The sequence below is a fragment of the Cupressus sempervirens genome, chromosome 8 (assembly GCF_028749045.1).
Source record: "Cupressus sempervirens isolate cs-2001-9-10 chromosome 8, ASM2874904v1, whole genome shotgun sequence".
Lineage (NCBI taxonomy): Eukaryota > Viridiplantae > Streptophyta > Pinopsida > Cupressales > Cupressaceae > Cupressus > Cupressus sempervirens.
Genome location: NC_143125.1, coordinates 725,079,199 through 725,095,522, shown reverse-complemented (window position 1 = coordinate 725,095,522; position 16,324 = coordinate 725,079,199).

Below are 16,324 nucleotides of genomic sequence, written 5' to 3'. Positions count from 1 at the left end.
GGAGTTTGCAGGTTTCCAGGAAGGCTAAGGACGGGAGTTTGAAGCCATTCCATGTGCATGCTCATACAGAGTTTGCCCTTGTGCTGAATAGTGCCGATTTGGGTGTTTTCGGGGATTGTTTTTGGTTTGAATTTGGGTTTTCAGTTGAGTGTTTTCATATCAGTTTGGTTTGCTGTTGTATTTCAGACTTTATGATGTTAAAATAGAGCTGAATATATGTATTGGGTCGTGATTAAACTTCTGAGATAATTTATGAGTGTTTTTTTGGTGTTTTCGGGCATTTTTGTGTTAATTTCGGGAGCCCGATTGAGCATAGTTTTGCTCTACATTTGTGATCTGTTGTGTAAGGGCTGTACAAATCTGGAAATGTCATTTTGTAGGCTGTTATGCTGCTGAAATTTCTGTAAAAATGTCCATTTTCAGATTTATTAACAATTTGTGAAGTTGTGAAGTTTTTTTGGCACTAATTTGGACATACCCGATTTGGGTTTTATTGGAGAATTGGCAGATCTTTGTAATATTGGTTGTTTGATTTTAAAGTTCTGATTTGAGGCTGGAAATATCATAAAAAATTAGTAAAGGGACATTTCAGTTTTATTATCATGCCCTTTCTCTATGATTTGGTTGTTATGCCCTTGTCATCTAGCTATGTTTCATTGACATGACCTTGCTCTACAATTTCAATTTCATGCCCTTGCTCTGCGATTTTGTTTCCATGTCGTGCCCTTACTCTATAATTTCATTATCATGTTGTGCCTTTGCTTTGCAAATTTTTTTCCATGCCCTAGCTCTAAAAATTTCTTCAATGGCTATATAAATGTTGGTTTTTTTCCTTCTAAATAGGTATCTCTTTATATCTCCTTTTGAAAATGTATATTCAGAGATCTTTTTAAAGATTCTTCTTACATATTAGCACAACAGAAAAATTGATCCAACTGCATAAATATTCCAGAATCCAAATAATAAAATAAAACTCATGCAACCTGTACTAAGCAACTTACCTCAAGATCCTCTACAAAAATAATGTACACTAGCAAAATGGGTAGAGTTCACAAGAATTTTTACAAAAAAATATCATAGTTGCTATTTTTAGAAAGAAACTAGACATAACCAATTTTTTTATTAGTGAATCACACTTAGTCAATTGGTTAAGCAACTACAAGCTTATCTTTTAGTCTTTACTATTAAAAGAGTACTATAGTTACTACCAAGCAATATAGTTGTTACTAAGTTATACAGTTGCTACCGAGTTCTAGAATCAGTATTCACTTCATGCCAAGTAGTATTTATTGAGTTGATCACTGATATTGTAACCAAGCTTCATAGTATTAACTGAGTTATACAGTGTCAATCATTGTCTCTAGTGTCTACTAACCTCACATTTTCAATAATGTTAATCTAGTGTTGATCAAGCCAAGGAGTGTCAACCAAGTGATTCATTTTATATGCTGAGTTCTACAGTATTCACTGAGTCACCAGTGTTGACCAAGTTTAGACTACTTTGAAGTGATTAGTATGAACTAAGCTTCTATGTCTACTAAGTGCATGATGATGTTGAGTGTTGACATTGGTTTCCAAGTATCAAAACCTCATCGAGTTGTCTTTAGAGCTTGAGTGCCAAAAGTTGAGCCAACTTTGCGATCTTATTGGAAATCATTGTAGTTGACTTTGATGTATTATGATTTCAATTTGTGTGTGTGTGTGTGTGTGTGTGTGTGTGTGTGTGTCTGTAATTTATTGTATCACATCTAGTTATGTATGAGAAATGAAAATGATGTGAATATAAAGAGAAAATCTGCAAAGTAAAAAGGCTACAAGAAGTATAAGGAGTAAAAAAGATTTATCTATCACAACAAGGGGATCTTCACGTTTCAAAGCAATCTCAACTAGTAAATCAAAGTTGCAAACTAGAGATCAGCCACTAGTTTATCGTAATAGGTGTATCAACTAAATCCTATAACTAAGTAGACTTGATGGTCTTTTTCAAGTCTCTTTTTCAAGTGCATACTTCATTGTACATTTTATAAATTCTTTAACAAGGTGGACCTAGTATTCCTTATTGCTCCTAATAGGGAAGATCATCAAAAGTGATCAATTGTAAGCCTTAACCAACTAAATTTATATTGCATTACTAAAGCTTTTGTGTATCATCCCAACCACAATTTTACTTTTTATTTGGAATGTTTCTAGGTCACAATATCTTGTGTCAAAGTAATATGAATTTTTTACTTCTTTCATTATTTCATGCATGCAATTAGATTAGAATATACATGAAGGATTAATTGGTGAAATAAGATTAAATTTTATTGGTTCTTGATTCATCCCTCCCCTCTTAGTAACCTAGCCTATCCTATATTTCAAACAATTGGTTTTAGAGATTTTGTGGTTCTCAGACAAGAATTTTGACAACTTGAGAAAAGATTGGAAGCAATGGAGGTATACATACTAGATAAGGTTGTTGACAATGAAAAGTTGAATTTGAAATTGGCTATTGGGAAACTAAAGAAAGTGAAGGAGAAACTCTTTCAGTCATTGAAAAGAAGAATAGATCTTGTAGCACAAATAAATAAAAATCTCTACATTGAAGAAAGAATTGAAGACATCCATCTAGAAATAAATTTAGATAAACTTGATGAAGAAATCAAAGATCTATTAGAAAAGAATTCCAATCTTCAAGAAGAAATCAGAAAGCTGAAAAGAGAACAGGAAATTTAGTCAGTAAGATTATGTGAACTCATGGAAGAAAAGATGAAACCAAAGAAGAGATAGAAGAAAAGAATAACAAAATTCAGCATCTATCCCTTCATCAAACGGACTTCATTGATTAGCTTACTAATGCAAATGAAGAAATGATGAATCTAAGATCAGAGAGTGAAAGATTGCAGAATGATTTAAAAACTTAAAACAAAACTAATGAGAGGATATTCAAATCTCAAGCATACATGAATTAGTTGAATGATCGAAGTCATTACAGACATAAAGGAAAAGAAAGAATAGGATAGGGGTAAAAGCACAAAGTGTCACCCTTTTGTAAAGGAAAAGGTTAACAAAAGTATAAGTATTCACCTTCAATATCATAAAATTGGTATTATTATTTTGAATTTGGAAATGAAGTAAAGTAATGAAATTTGTAGAAATAGATGAATTTTAGGATTACAATATATAATTATTATTTGGAATAAGAATTGATACATTTTCCTAATTTTCATACATAATTTTTTAGCTACTAAAAAATATTAAAAATTAGGGTTCTAGTTCCCACAATAAAATTATATGCAAGTAAAATTATTTAACTTTGATCCCAGACTATATTATAGATAACATACATATCTAGAACAATAAAAATTAAAAATAGGCTTTAGACCTATGTTTACTCTTTTATAACAACTCAAATTTCAACTCACCTGAAATTGATAGTTTTCATCTCCCACCACATTTTTCAAAACAAATCTATTCTAACTAGGACAATAATTATATATTCTAGAAGAGGACTCTCTCCTCTACAATACCATATAATTTATTAAAAAAAATAGATATGATTGATTATTATTTTCTTTCTCAAAATCAACATCTTTTTGAGTGTTAAATTACGTGCTGGTAGAATTTTTTAATTACAATATATTAGATATAATTAAAACACTATAAAATCTATATGAGAATGTTCTTGAATCTGAGCTCTATAAAATAGTGTTTATATTTTATTAAAAAAATATCATAAAAAATAGTAAGAGTTATTGAAAGATGAATTTTCTTATTATTATTATTATTATTATTTAGTAATTGGATACAAACTAGAATAAAACATACATTTAATAAAAATTTCCACTTGGAAAAGAATGACACCATATATAACTTAGTTAGAATGAATTTATCTAGATCATATTTTTTAAAAAAATCTTTTTAGATAGAAATACACAAATTCCATCATTCTGATAAGTTAGCTGGAAAGGTGACACAACTTTGTATTTTTATCCATAGATAGAAGAAGGTGACTCATCCAAGCAAGGAGATCAAATGAATCAAAGGCTTGCTTGTAATCACTGTGGTAATTTAGGTCATACATCAAATTTTTTTTGGAGTAATGGTAAAGAAAAATCAAATGGAAAGTGTTATAATTGCAATAAGTATGGTCATAGAGCAAGTGAATGCAAGGAGAAACCTAAATTTGAAGGTAAATGTTACAAGTGTAGGAAACAATGACACAAATCTTCTAAATGCAAAACCAAGATATTGAATCCAATAGAATAGATTGTGAATGTTATATTCAGATGGGACTACAACACATGGTGTAGATGCCACTATTGTGGAGAATTTTGGGCATATTGGAGAAAATTATGTGAAACATTACATGAAGACAAGAGACATCACTAGAAGATGTTTCATTTGTATAGAACTTGGACATCTTGCCAAGAAACATATGAACACTATAAGAATAGAAGATGAAAAGAAAACCAGGCTTGGTAATATCATAAAGTAGATGAAGCAGCAATGGATTCTAAAATCTTATATGAATGCAAGTCTAAATCATGAAGAAAATGTCACTCAAGAATTGGGTGACTCAAGCATTTCAACTTGATCTCCCACAAGATAAATTAAATTGAGACTCTGAAGTAGAAATCTCACATGAGTTTAAGCTAGTAATAAGGGAAGATCCATATCAGCATTTAAGATGCAAAGGAATTGATACTATGTAATTGAAGAAATTCAAAACCTTACCAAGCTAGGTCGGGTTGCAACACCCTACTGAGCAAGGTTGAGATACACTAAAACATTTTTATATTCGTAGAGCCATGAATGAATCTACCAAGCATTAAGGTTGAACCAAGTGGAAGATAGTTTGTCACTAAATGAGTGAATGTGTGAAGTATTTATGGTGATTGAAAAGTAAAAAATTATAGCAAAGAAGGAAATCGAATTCATTTTTCACTGTGAATTTTTGAGATCTATTTGCAAAGGGAAATTTATGTGCTTCCAAGTGATCTGTGTTTTTTTTGCTGAATATTTTTCATGTTTTCATAAACCCTACCAAGTATGGCATCTTCCAGAAACAAAACTAGGAAAGGATCCAACATGTTGGTTTGAGGAGTTGATTGGAAGGCAATAGACTTCAAATTGAGTCTAGCAATTTTAGAAGTACTTGACCCAACTAGATCCCAATCATAGATCCCACCCAAGGTATTACTCATTAACAATATCCATTCACATTTATGTTGTTCGATATAAGAAATTGGAACCATAGAGATGGATGAGACTTTCAAATCAAATGGATATGGTTTATCCTTAGCTATGCAAATAATCAGAAATTATGGTTGGAGCAGCCTATTCAAATCACAAAGAAAATGATTCATTGAATTGTAGGGCTCCTAATGTTGAACAAAGAAAAGACTACCAAAACCCTAAGTCAGGTAGAACTAGAAACCAAAACTCTTGCCAATTGGGATGAAAGAAGAATGAAGATTAGCAATATGATTGAAATAGAGCTAAAATTTGGAATTAATGTGATTTCTCATAAGATCTATAGCTCCTGTTGTCTTACCAATGTATCATGTGAGGCAGTTGATTTGGCTCTCAAGGTAGTGAAGAACAACCTGTCCTTCAAAATTTCTGAGTTAATGTTAAATTAGTTAAATAAGAACATGGAGAGAATTGGGACTTCAAAGAACAATCCGTGTAATTTTGGTTCACATTTAACTTGTTTATTCTTCTATGTGCAAAAATTATTCCCTTCTAAAGGTTCAATATGGATAAATATCCCAATGTTATGTCAAATTAATGGATATATAGCAGAGATGGGTAAGAACTTGGTCATTATTATGGATAACTATTTTGATTCATTCAAGGAAAAGATGAATCATAGATGTAGGATACCTAAGAAACTTGTAGAAGGCTACAAGGATGATATTTGTTTCATGGTAGACTGTGACAAAGTGTACATTCAAGATGTCAAACCTAGAGTGGTGTGGGTTAAGCCTCTAAGCTAGGAGGTTAACATTGATGACACCAATGATACTATTGAAGCACTACTAAATGAAAATTTGGATCCCAAGACTACATTTTTTGGTACTTATGAAGAATCCAAAGCTAGAATAGAACTTGAAATTAAGCTTCGTCAAGCAGTTAGTAAAGAAAAGAAGAGTATAGAAAAAATGAGGCAAGAAAGTTCTACTCTCCTATTGCCTAAAGGAAAAGGAGATGATGTGGAAGAAGATGAAGCAGAGGATGAAGAAAATGAGACAAAGTCTAAGGAAGAAGAGCCTATAAGGAATAAAGGTAAGCTTATCATAACTAGACCTACCAAGTCATCTACTCTAGTATTCACAAGAATAGCATCCAGATCAAGAAAGATACTGAAATTAGGTGAGGAGGATGCTAAAGAAGTTATTTTCAAGAGGCTTCCACCTACATTTCAAGAAAAATTAAAGGAAATAGGAGGAGCTAGAATGGAAAATTTCAAATATCTCAGATATGAAACTAGGAGTGTAGATGAGAAGAAGAAAGTTGAAGATATGATGATGTCAAAATTACATAAATAGAAATACTCCATTGATCAAATTGTACAACAAATTCCTAATGAACTTATGTAAGCAATTAATCTAGGATGGGAAAATGCTAAGAAAATTACAAAAGATATATTTGAAGAAACTCTATGGAAGCTCATGTCGAGTCTTAGTAAAAAAGAGGTAAAAGAATCCATGAAGAAAAATGAGAATTCATGTGTATGTATATGTATGTATGTATGTGTGTGTATCTATACAAAGAGATCTTGTGGATTGTGGATTATGGATTATAAACAAAAAATAAAATAAAAAATGGCATTAATCATTCCCCATTTTTTTTGATGGAGAGCTATGAGTGCAAGAGGGTGGAAAGCTCCAAATGAGGGTGGAGAGGTCTGAACATTGATGGAGATCAGTAGAGCTCTAGGATTTTTTTGTTGTTCCCTTCTAATCATTGAATTTTATTATTTTGACATGCCCTTGTGAGCTTTGTACACTTTTTCTATGATTTTATTCAAGGGAAGAAGAGGTACCTATGTAAATGTTATTTTCTTTTCCTTGTAAACATGTATCTCTTGTTCATATATCATAGCTTTTGTCAGATTCAATAGTAATTGATTATAACAAATATATGCATATGTGCATGTATGTATGTAACCTTTTTCACTATGTGAATTTATTTAAATGCATACATAGACACTTGCATATTACTTTTGCCAAATTAAATTAATCATCCATGTCTTGAATTCACACAAGCAATTATCCTTGCATTCAATTGAGTTTATTCATACCAAACTAAGTATGCAAAAATATGTACTTACAAATTATATTATCTCTTGGTGATTGAGTAAAGATCTCCTGCATAATATCATCTAGGTAATGATCATATGCATTCATATTAATTTATAATAGGATTGAGAAGATGATCCATTTATGTTGTAACTTCATACTTTCATTATTAAACATTTTGTTTAACATAATGAGTAATACTAGAATTATACAACTATTACTTTATTTAATCATATAAATTTAAGACTATCATTTTTCTTAAAATTAGACTTATATTTGTTATCACTAAAACAAAAATATAGATCTCTAATAGTTATCTTTTTTAATTTCAAGAACTTCATATTGTTAGGAATAAGGTGTCTCAACCTTGTATAATTCCTATTCTTATTATTTGTTTTGTAAAATGTATTTTTTGCAAATAATGTTGATGTGTCAACATCTTGAATTGTGTGTAAGGAGATCATGACTAAAATGGTTATGACGGATTCCTATGACATGTAAGAGCTATGTTAGGAAGATTCAATGATACGTGAAGACATATGGTAACAAAGATATTTGAGTACTGTTGAAGTTCCTATTTTCTCGAAGAATGGTAAAACCCTAATACGGTTTACCTTTGGGAGTAGCCCTAAAGTGAAGCACATATTGTAAGCATTTTTAGGGTTGCGAAGAGATGCAAAAAAGGTGTATTGTTGGTACTGCAAGTAGCTACTGGAGTCTTCTATTATCGATGTTGAGCTTGCACTACAAGTGTATTGTAACCTTTTGTTGAAGATAATACATTGTGCAGGGTCTGGAGGGGTGGGGTTGTTTTATCGAAAGGTTTTTCTCCATTAGAAAATCCTTGTGTTATGTGTTCCTTTCTTTGTCTATTTTTTGTATGCATGGTTGGCTGCAATATTATTGTTTACATAATATTGAATCTGTAAGTGTAGAATATTTTAATAGGATTTGCTATTGGAAATATTCAAGATATAATAGGTTACTGAGGGGAGGGGTTAATCAATAACAATAAATTTTTTAAGTCAATTCAGAATAACCATACACAACATTCACTCATCTATCCTCCTGCATTAAAGAACTCTTAAACATTTAAACCATATATGCACAGAGATTTGGTGACCCAGAAACCTTCCAAAATAGAAAGTAAAACTAGGGTGGGGATGATACCCACAAATCTTCGTTACTGTAGTATGAAGTTGGCCGGTTAAGGCTTACAATGATCACTTCTGGTGATCTGCCCTGTTAGGAGCACATAGGATTGCTAGATCCACCTTGTTAGAGGATTTACAAACATACTTCACAAGTATGCACTCTGTTAGGAGATTTGAATAAAGACGGTTAAGTCTACCCTATTAAAAGATTTGCAAGAATGATTCACCTGTTAGGATGAACCAATAGATCAACTTACAACTTGACTGAGTTCTTTATTATAGATCACCTTCTGTGATTGATGAAATCATTTCTTCTCCTGGTAGACCTTGCTGAGCATTCTTTTCTGCTGATGAATTCACATATCATATCTTATGTCCCTCCTTTTTGCAATATTCTATATCTTGTATGTATCTTTCTTGTATGTATCTATATATCTCTTGAATGATATAATACATTACATATATATATACCATTCCAATAATTATTTATGCAAGGTCGGCCAAACACAAGTAAACAAAATATAACTAAGTCAGCCAAATGGTAAAATAAACTCGAGTTCTTCAGACAGACTTGATGACCTTCTGATAAGCGGCATCCACTACGTTACTCAGCATCATCATGCACTCGGTAGACGTAGGGGCTTGGTTCATACTAGTCATACAATGTTGCTTGGAACTCGGTAACCATTGATGACTCGGTAGATATAGTGTCACTCAGTAGAAACTAACTTCTTCGTTAACCTCATGAACTCAGTTATCACTAAGTGCTTCCTCACTCGGTTAATACTGAGTGCATCTTTACTCAGTTGACACTAAGTGCAACTTCACTTAGTTAATATTGAGTGTATCTTTACTCGGTTGACACTAAGTGCAACTTCACTCGGTTAATACTGAGTGCATCTTTACTCGGTTAACACTAAGTGCAACTTCACTCGGTTAGAACTATGTCTTTGATGCTTAGTTTGAACTGTGTCTTCAGTGCTCGTTTTGAACTATGTTGCCATCATTTGATCTGCACTATATTACTTGGTTTGAACTATGAGTATTTTCACTCATGGCAAATAACTTTATGCCAACAATCTCCCCCTTTGGCATTAGTGACAAAAAAAATTATGATTCAAATTTTATGTGCAAAAATTATATAGTTCTGAATTTTCAAAATTGCTCTTTGCAAGTCTTATTTACACATATTTTTCTTACATGTATCTCCCCCATACAATATGCACAATATTTACAAGTCATTACACATATTTGCACAATTATCTCTTGGAGTGTGCTATCTCCCCCTTTTTAACAATAATGTCAAATTAAACAATATGTATTTACACAAAGAGTCCAAAATGAGAGATAAACTCAGAATGTACCTTGAGAATAAGAGCCAATGTCTTATCCCAATTTTCTTGCAAAATTTTGCTGGTGGAGAGTGCTATTTGAACTTCTGTAGAGAGTTCAATCATATGATCTGCAATTGAGAAGTTTTTGTCATGAATCAATGTTTTGGAATAGGCAATATGCTTCTGCATTGTGTCCATGATAGGAAGGATCATATTTTGGATGTCAATTAGAGTACACCTGATCCTTGCTTCTTCTCTCAACAATTTTGCCTATTTCTCTAACAAAGATCTTATTTTGAGATGATGGGATGAAATTGAACTATGGTCAAGCTACAACATTTGTGCACTAACCTTCATATCCTCATCAATTTTATTCAACTTTTCTTTGATTTCCTTAGTATAAATGGTAACATCACAAAGTTTGCCAAAAAGTGAAGTTACATTATTAAAAGAATGTTCAAAATTACTCAAAAATGTAGACAGTTCTACCTATTTTAATGCAATATGTTGAGCAATGTGCTCAAGCACCTTATTGTAAAATTTCTTCTTTGCCTTTTCAATCATTTTTTCTTGGTCGGAGGTATCCTCATTGAATTTATATATAGCCTCTTCTAACTGATTCAAAATGTGTTGAGTAGAATCTACTTCAACACCAATAGCTTCTGTTAGAATATTCTTAGCACTTTCAATAATACTATATTCCTGGTCTCTCTCATGCCTCAGTTGTTTTTCCTTGCCTTCTGATCTAATAGCTAACTGATCATTCTCATTTCATCAACCGATGCATTATCCAGATCTATCTTAGGAATGAAAATGTCCTTATCCAAGTCTATTTCCTCATCCACTGCCTTGCTGGAAATCATGTATCTTTTTGCTTTTCCTACAGTGACTTCACCTTTTCCGTTCGAATCTAAAACAATAGTTGATGAGGTTGGACTGGCTAACAAAACTAGAATAGGACTAGCTAGAGGAAAAATGAGAGAAGTGATAACAGTATCAAATATTGATGTTCTTCCCAAGATTGATGTACAAGTTGGTATGGGAGAACTAACAGATGCAAAAATTGGAGCAGATAAAGTTGTCAAAATTGAAGTACTAGTGGGTACACTTACTATAGATTCTACAGTAGAAGTTGATATGCCTGATGAACTTACTGCTATAGCTGATGATGCCTCGATCAATGAAGATGGCTGCAGCTTAGTTAATGAAGTGGTAGACACTTGCATAGATGGTTCCCAGAGCTGAGAGGAGATAGGTGAAGATTGAGCAATTGATGAAGCTGTTGTGCACACAATCTCACTAGTAGAGGCTATCTCCACAGTTGATGTAGCTGCTTTAGGTGGAGAGTGAGGAAGAGATGTAATGACTTTGGCTACAATTTTTATAGGATCATCTTCCTCCTTAGCTTGATCAGCTTCTTCTTCCTCCATTTCATCTTCCTTGTCGTCTTCCTCCATTTCATCTTTGTTGAATTCTTTGTCAACATTTATCATCATTGAATGCAGATCCCCTGGAATATCTTCAATGTCATCATCATCACTGTTGTCATTGTCCTTGATTTCAACAATATCCTCACTGGATTTATGTAGATGATAGACATGTTTCCACATGTTTTTTGCATCATTGACAACATGCTCAATGTCTTTGATTAGTATCAAACAAGTGTGGAATCTAATCATCATATTACCTTCATGATCATTCAGTGATTTCTTCACTTCTACATCAGTGAGACTCGGCAGGAGATATTTTAGGGTTTGCTCAAAGATATCCTTGACAGTTTTGGTTTCAATTTCCCATCTTGGTTGCAACCTCTCCAATAGCTCTTTAGGGATCTGAGAGACAATGTCGTCCGGAGAGTATTTCCATCTTCCCATTTTATTCAATACCAACTCCTCAATCTGCATTTTCGCCTGTTCTGTTCTTGTCTCAAACTTCAATGCTTTGAAGTTTGTGAAGCTAGTACCTTCTTCTAATTGCTTCAACCTTGTGTCAAATGTGAGTGGAGGCTTGACAAGTACAGGTTCCTTCTTCCCCTATCTTGTTCTCCTGGAGAAGACTGTAGTATCTTTCTTTTTAGGTTTGGTGATAATCACCTTACCTTTCTTCCGTTGAGGTTCCTCTTCCTTTTCTGACTGGGTTTCCTCTTCTTCTTCATCATCTTCTCCTTTCCCTTCAGTAATCATTGGAGGACCAAGTTCTATTTTTAGCTTTGCAATCTTCCTCTTTCCTTTTCTAATGACCCAAGGGATTTTGATTGAAAGCTCAATTTTGGCTTTAGCTTCATCATAAGTTCCAAAGACTGGTTGCTTTGGGTCTACTAGTTCATTCACCAGTGCTTCTATGATATCTCTAATTTCATCAATATTAACCTCATAAGTAAGAGGTTTCACCCATGCAACTTGGGGCCTAACTGCTTATATGTATACTTTGTCACAATCTACCATAAAGCATACATCTTCTTTATATTCCTCAACCAGTTTAGGTAGAATCTGGAACCTATTGTTCATTCTTTCCTTAAAATCTTCAAAGTAATTATCCAAAAGATTGTCAAAATTTTCACCTAACTCTACAATGAACTCATTTATTTGATAAAGAACGGGAATATCTTTTCTCCATACTATTGTTCCTTTTGATGGAAAAGATTTTTGAACATAGAAAAATAAACAGATCAAAAGTGAACCAAATTTGCAAGAATTGTTCTTTGAAGTCCTTATGCTTTCCATATTTTTGTTAAATTGAGACAAAAGCAATTCAGACAAATCAAACTCAACATTCTTCTTTACTACCTTGTATGCTAAATTTACTTCTTCGCAAGGTACACTGTTTGGATGGCTAGAACTATAAATTTTATGAGCAATGACGTGAATACCAAATCTTAATTCAGCGTTAGCTACTGTACTGAGCTTAAGTCCTCTACCATCCCATTCTGCTTGGGTTAGCCTTTGCAATTCTTCCTGACCTAGGCTTTTGGTAGTCTTAGCTTTGCTCAACATGGGAAGGCCAGTAATCTTGTTAATCATTTTCTCCGTGATAAGCACTAGTTGCTCTAACCATAATTTCCCATTGTGAACTCGACTGAGTACATACCTAACCCATTTAATTTGAAAATTTCTTGGCAAATGTGAAATGTGGGTTAACCCTTTTGTTTCAAGATGCTTATGCTCGAGTTTCAAATTTCCATCTATGCTCATTTTTCCTAGGGCATTATCAAATTCTAGGTTTCCAAGTTCTTGAATGGAACATTTGAAATGAGAGCAAATGTCATTTATAAGGAGTACCTTTGAGGAATTCGAGACTGAGCACCATTAGGGTCAAGTGATTCTGCAATTACTGGTGCGAATTTGAAGTTTGGTGCCTTCCATTCCACACCTTTAACTAGCATTTTTGAGTCTCTCTTTGCCTTGGAGCTGCTACTTCCAGATGCCATTGTTGCTCGGTAAGTGAAGAGAAATTCTAAACAGATTCTTCGACTTTTAAAAATTTTCTCAAAATTTCTTTAATCTTGCTCTAGAATTGCAGAAGATAACTTAGCTCAAAGTTCATAGTGAAGAATGAGATCAAATTTTTCCCTTTTTGATGAAACATTCATCATAAATGCTTGGTACGACAGTAGATGAAATGACAGGTTGTCATCCACTTGCTCGATAGATACTATCAACTCGGTGATCAAAAGAAAACATTGATGTACCGACCTAACTTGGTAAGGTCATGAACCTACCTTGCTCGATTGGTATAACTCGGTAAATGAAACTTTATTTCACCCGAATGAACTCGGTTAAGACTAGGATCAAAGTGTATCTGAATACTATTCTGATCATCTTTCTTCTTGTGGAACTATTTAGGATAATTCTTGGAGGATACAGTTCCATACTTTCTTTTATGAATATTAATTGGAAATGGTGGAATCACTCATTTCTTGAGTGATATTGCCATTGCTTGTCTTATCTTGTTCGGTAGATTTTGGAATCCACTATTGCTTCATTTGCTTCCGAATGTTGTCTGCTTTGATTTTCTTCTCATCTTCAATTCTTTCTATATTCATGCAATTTCTAGCTATATGACCAAGTTCTATACATGTGTAGCACCTTACAGTAGTGTCCTTCTTCCTTAGGTGATGTCTTGCACAATTTATGCCAGTATGTCCATATTCTCCACAATAGTGACATATGCACTAGGTGTTGTAGTCCCATCCAAATATTTCTTTGACAAGTTGTTTAGCTAGATTGAATGATTTGGATCTGCATTGGAAAGCCTTGTGACCATGTTTTTTGCATTTGTGACAGTTGCCTTCAAATTTTGGTTTTTCCTTGCACTCATTTGCTTTGTGACCATGCTGATTGCAATTGAAGCATTTACCATTGAATTTTGCTTTTCCATTGCTCCAGCATTTGTTTGATGTATGACCTAACTTGCCACAGTGATTACAAGTGGGTTTTTTATTCCTTTGTTCACCTTGTTTGGAGGATTCACCTTCTTCTTTGTATCCAAGACCAGCTTTACCTTTATGTCTATAAAGATTTTGCTCATTTTGTTGATTTAATTGATTCATATCTGCTTGGGATTTCATCATTCTTTCATTGACTTGCCTTTCAGAGATTAGATCATTTTCCAAGCTTTCATTAATTTTTCTCTTAGTTCTTAAATCATTTTGTAGACTTTCATTTTATACTCTCAGAATCTTGATTTCTTCATTTGCATTAGAGAGTTGGTCTATAAGGTCTTCATGCTGATGGGATTGATTATGGCTTTTATCTTCCAATTCTTCTTGTGCTTTGTTTCTTTGTTCCAAAACTTCACATAGCCTAATTGACTGTATTTCTTGCTCTCTTTTAAGCTTTCTTACCTCTTCTTGCAGAGATCCATTCTTTTCTAGAAGTTCTTTGATTGCCTTGTCAGCTTCTTCTGAACTACTTGATGGTAACAAATCTTCAATCTTTTCTTCAACATAGTGATGGTCTTTCATTTGTCTTGCAAGTTCCTTTCTTCTTTTTAGGGATTGAGAAAGATGCTCCTTTTCTTTTTTGAGTTGAACCATGGCCATTTCTACATCTAACTTTTCATTTTCAATAACTTTCTCTAGTCTGAATATCTCCATAACGTAGATCTTTGCTCAAGCTGTCAAACTTTTTCCTGAGAACCAAAAGGATCTGATACCAATTGTTGGAAATATTCAAGATATAATAGGTTATTGAGAGGGGAGGGGTGAATCAGTAACAATAAGTTTTTTAAGTCAATTCAGAATAACCATACACAACATTCACTCATCTATCCTGCTGCATAAAAGAACTATTAAACATTTAAACCATATATGCATAGAGATTTGGTGACCCAGAAACCTTCCAAAATAGAAAGCAAAATTGGGGTGGGGATGATACCCACAAAGCTTCGTTACTGTAGTATGAATTTGGTTGGTTAAGGCTTACAGTGATCACTTCTGGTGATCTACCCTATTAGGAGCATAGAGGATTTCTAGATCCACCTTGTTAGAGGATTTACAAACATACTTTACAAGTATGCACTCTGTTAGGAGATTTGAATAAAGATGGTTAAGTCTACCCTGTTAACAAATTTACAAGAATGATTCACCTGTTAGGATGAACCAACAGATCAACTTACAACTTGACTGAGTTCTTTATTTTAGATCACCTTCTGTGATTGATGAAATCATTTTTGCTCCTGGTAGACCTTGCTGAGTATTCTTTTCTACTGATGAATTCGCATATCATATCTTATGTCCTTCCTTTTTGCAATATTCTATATCTTCTATGTATCTTTCTTGTATGTATCTATATATCTCTTGAATGATATAATACATTACATATATATATACCATTCCAATAATTATTTATGCAAGGTCAGCCAAACACAAGTAAACAAAGTATAACTGAGTCGGCCAAATGGTAAAATAAACTCGGGTTCTTCAGATAGACTTGATGACCTTCTGATACGCGGCATCCACTACGTCACTCAGCATCATCATTCTCTCAGTAGAGGTAGGGGCTCAGTTCATACTAGTCATACAACATTTCCTAGAACTCGGTAACCACTGGTGACTCGGTAGATAAAGTGTCACTTGGTAGAAACTAACTTCTTCGTTAACCTCCTGAGCTTGGTTATCACTAAGTGCTTCCTCACTTGGTTAATACTGAGTGCATCTTTACTCAGTTGACACTAAGTGCAACTTCACTCGGTTAATACTGAGTGTATCTTTACTCGGTTGACACGAAGTGCAACTTCACTCAGTTAATACTGAGTGCATCTTTACTCGGTTAACAAGTGCACCTTCACTCGGTTAGAACTGTGTCTTCGATGCTTAGTTTGAATTGTGTCTTCAGTGCTCGGTTTGAACTGTGTTGCCATCATTCAGTCTATACTATATTACTAGGTTTGAACTGTGAGTATTGTCACTAATGGAAAATAACTTTATGCCAACATTTGCATCATACTTTTTTTATGAGATTAGTGTAGGAAGCTATTTCCACACTTGAGTTTCCTTACAAGTGGTATCAGAGCTTGATCAACTTTTCATCCTAGTTGTTGGGTAGGGTTT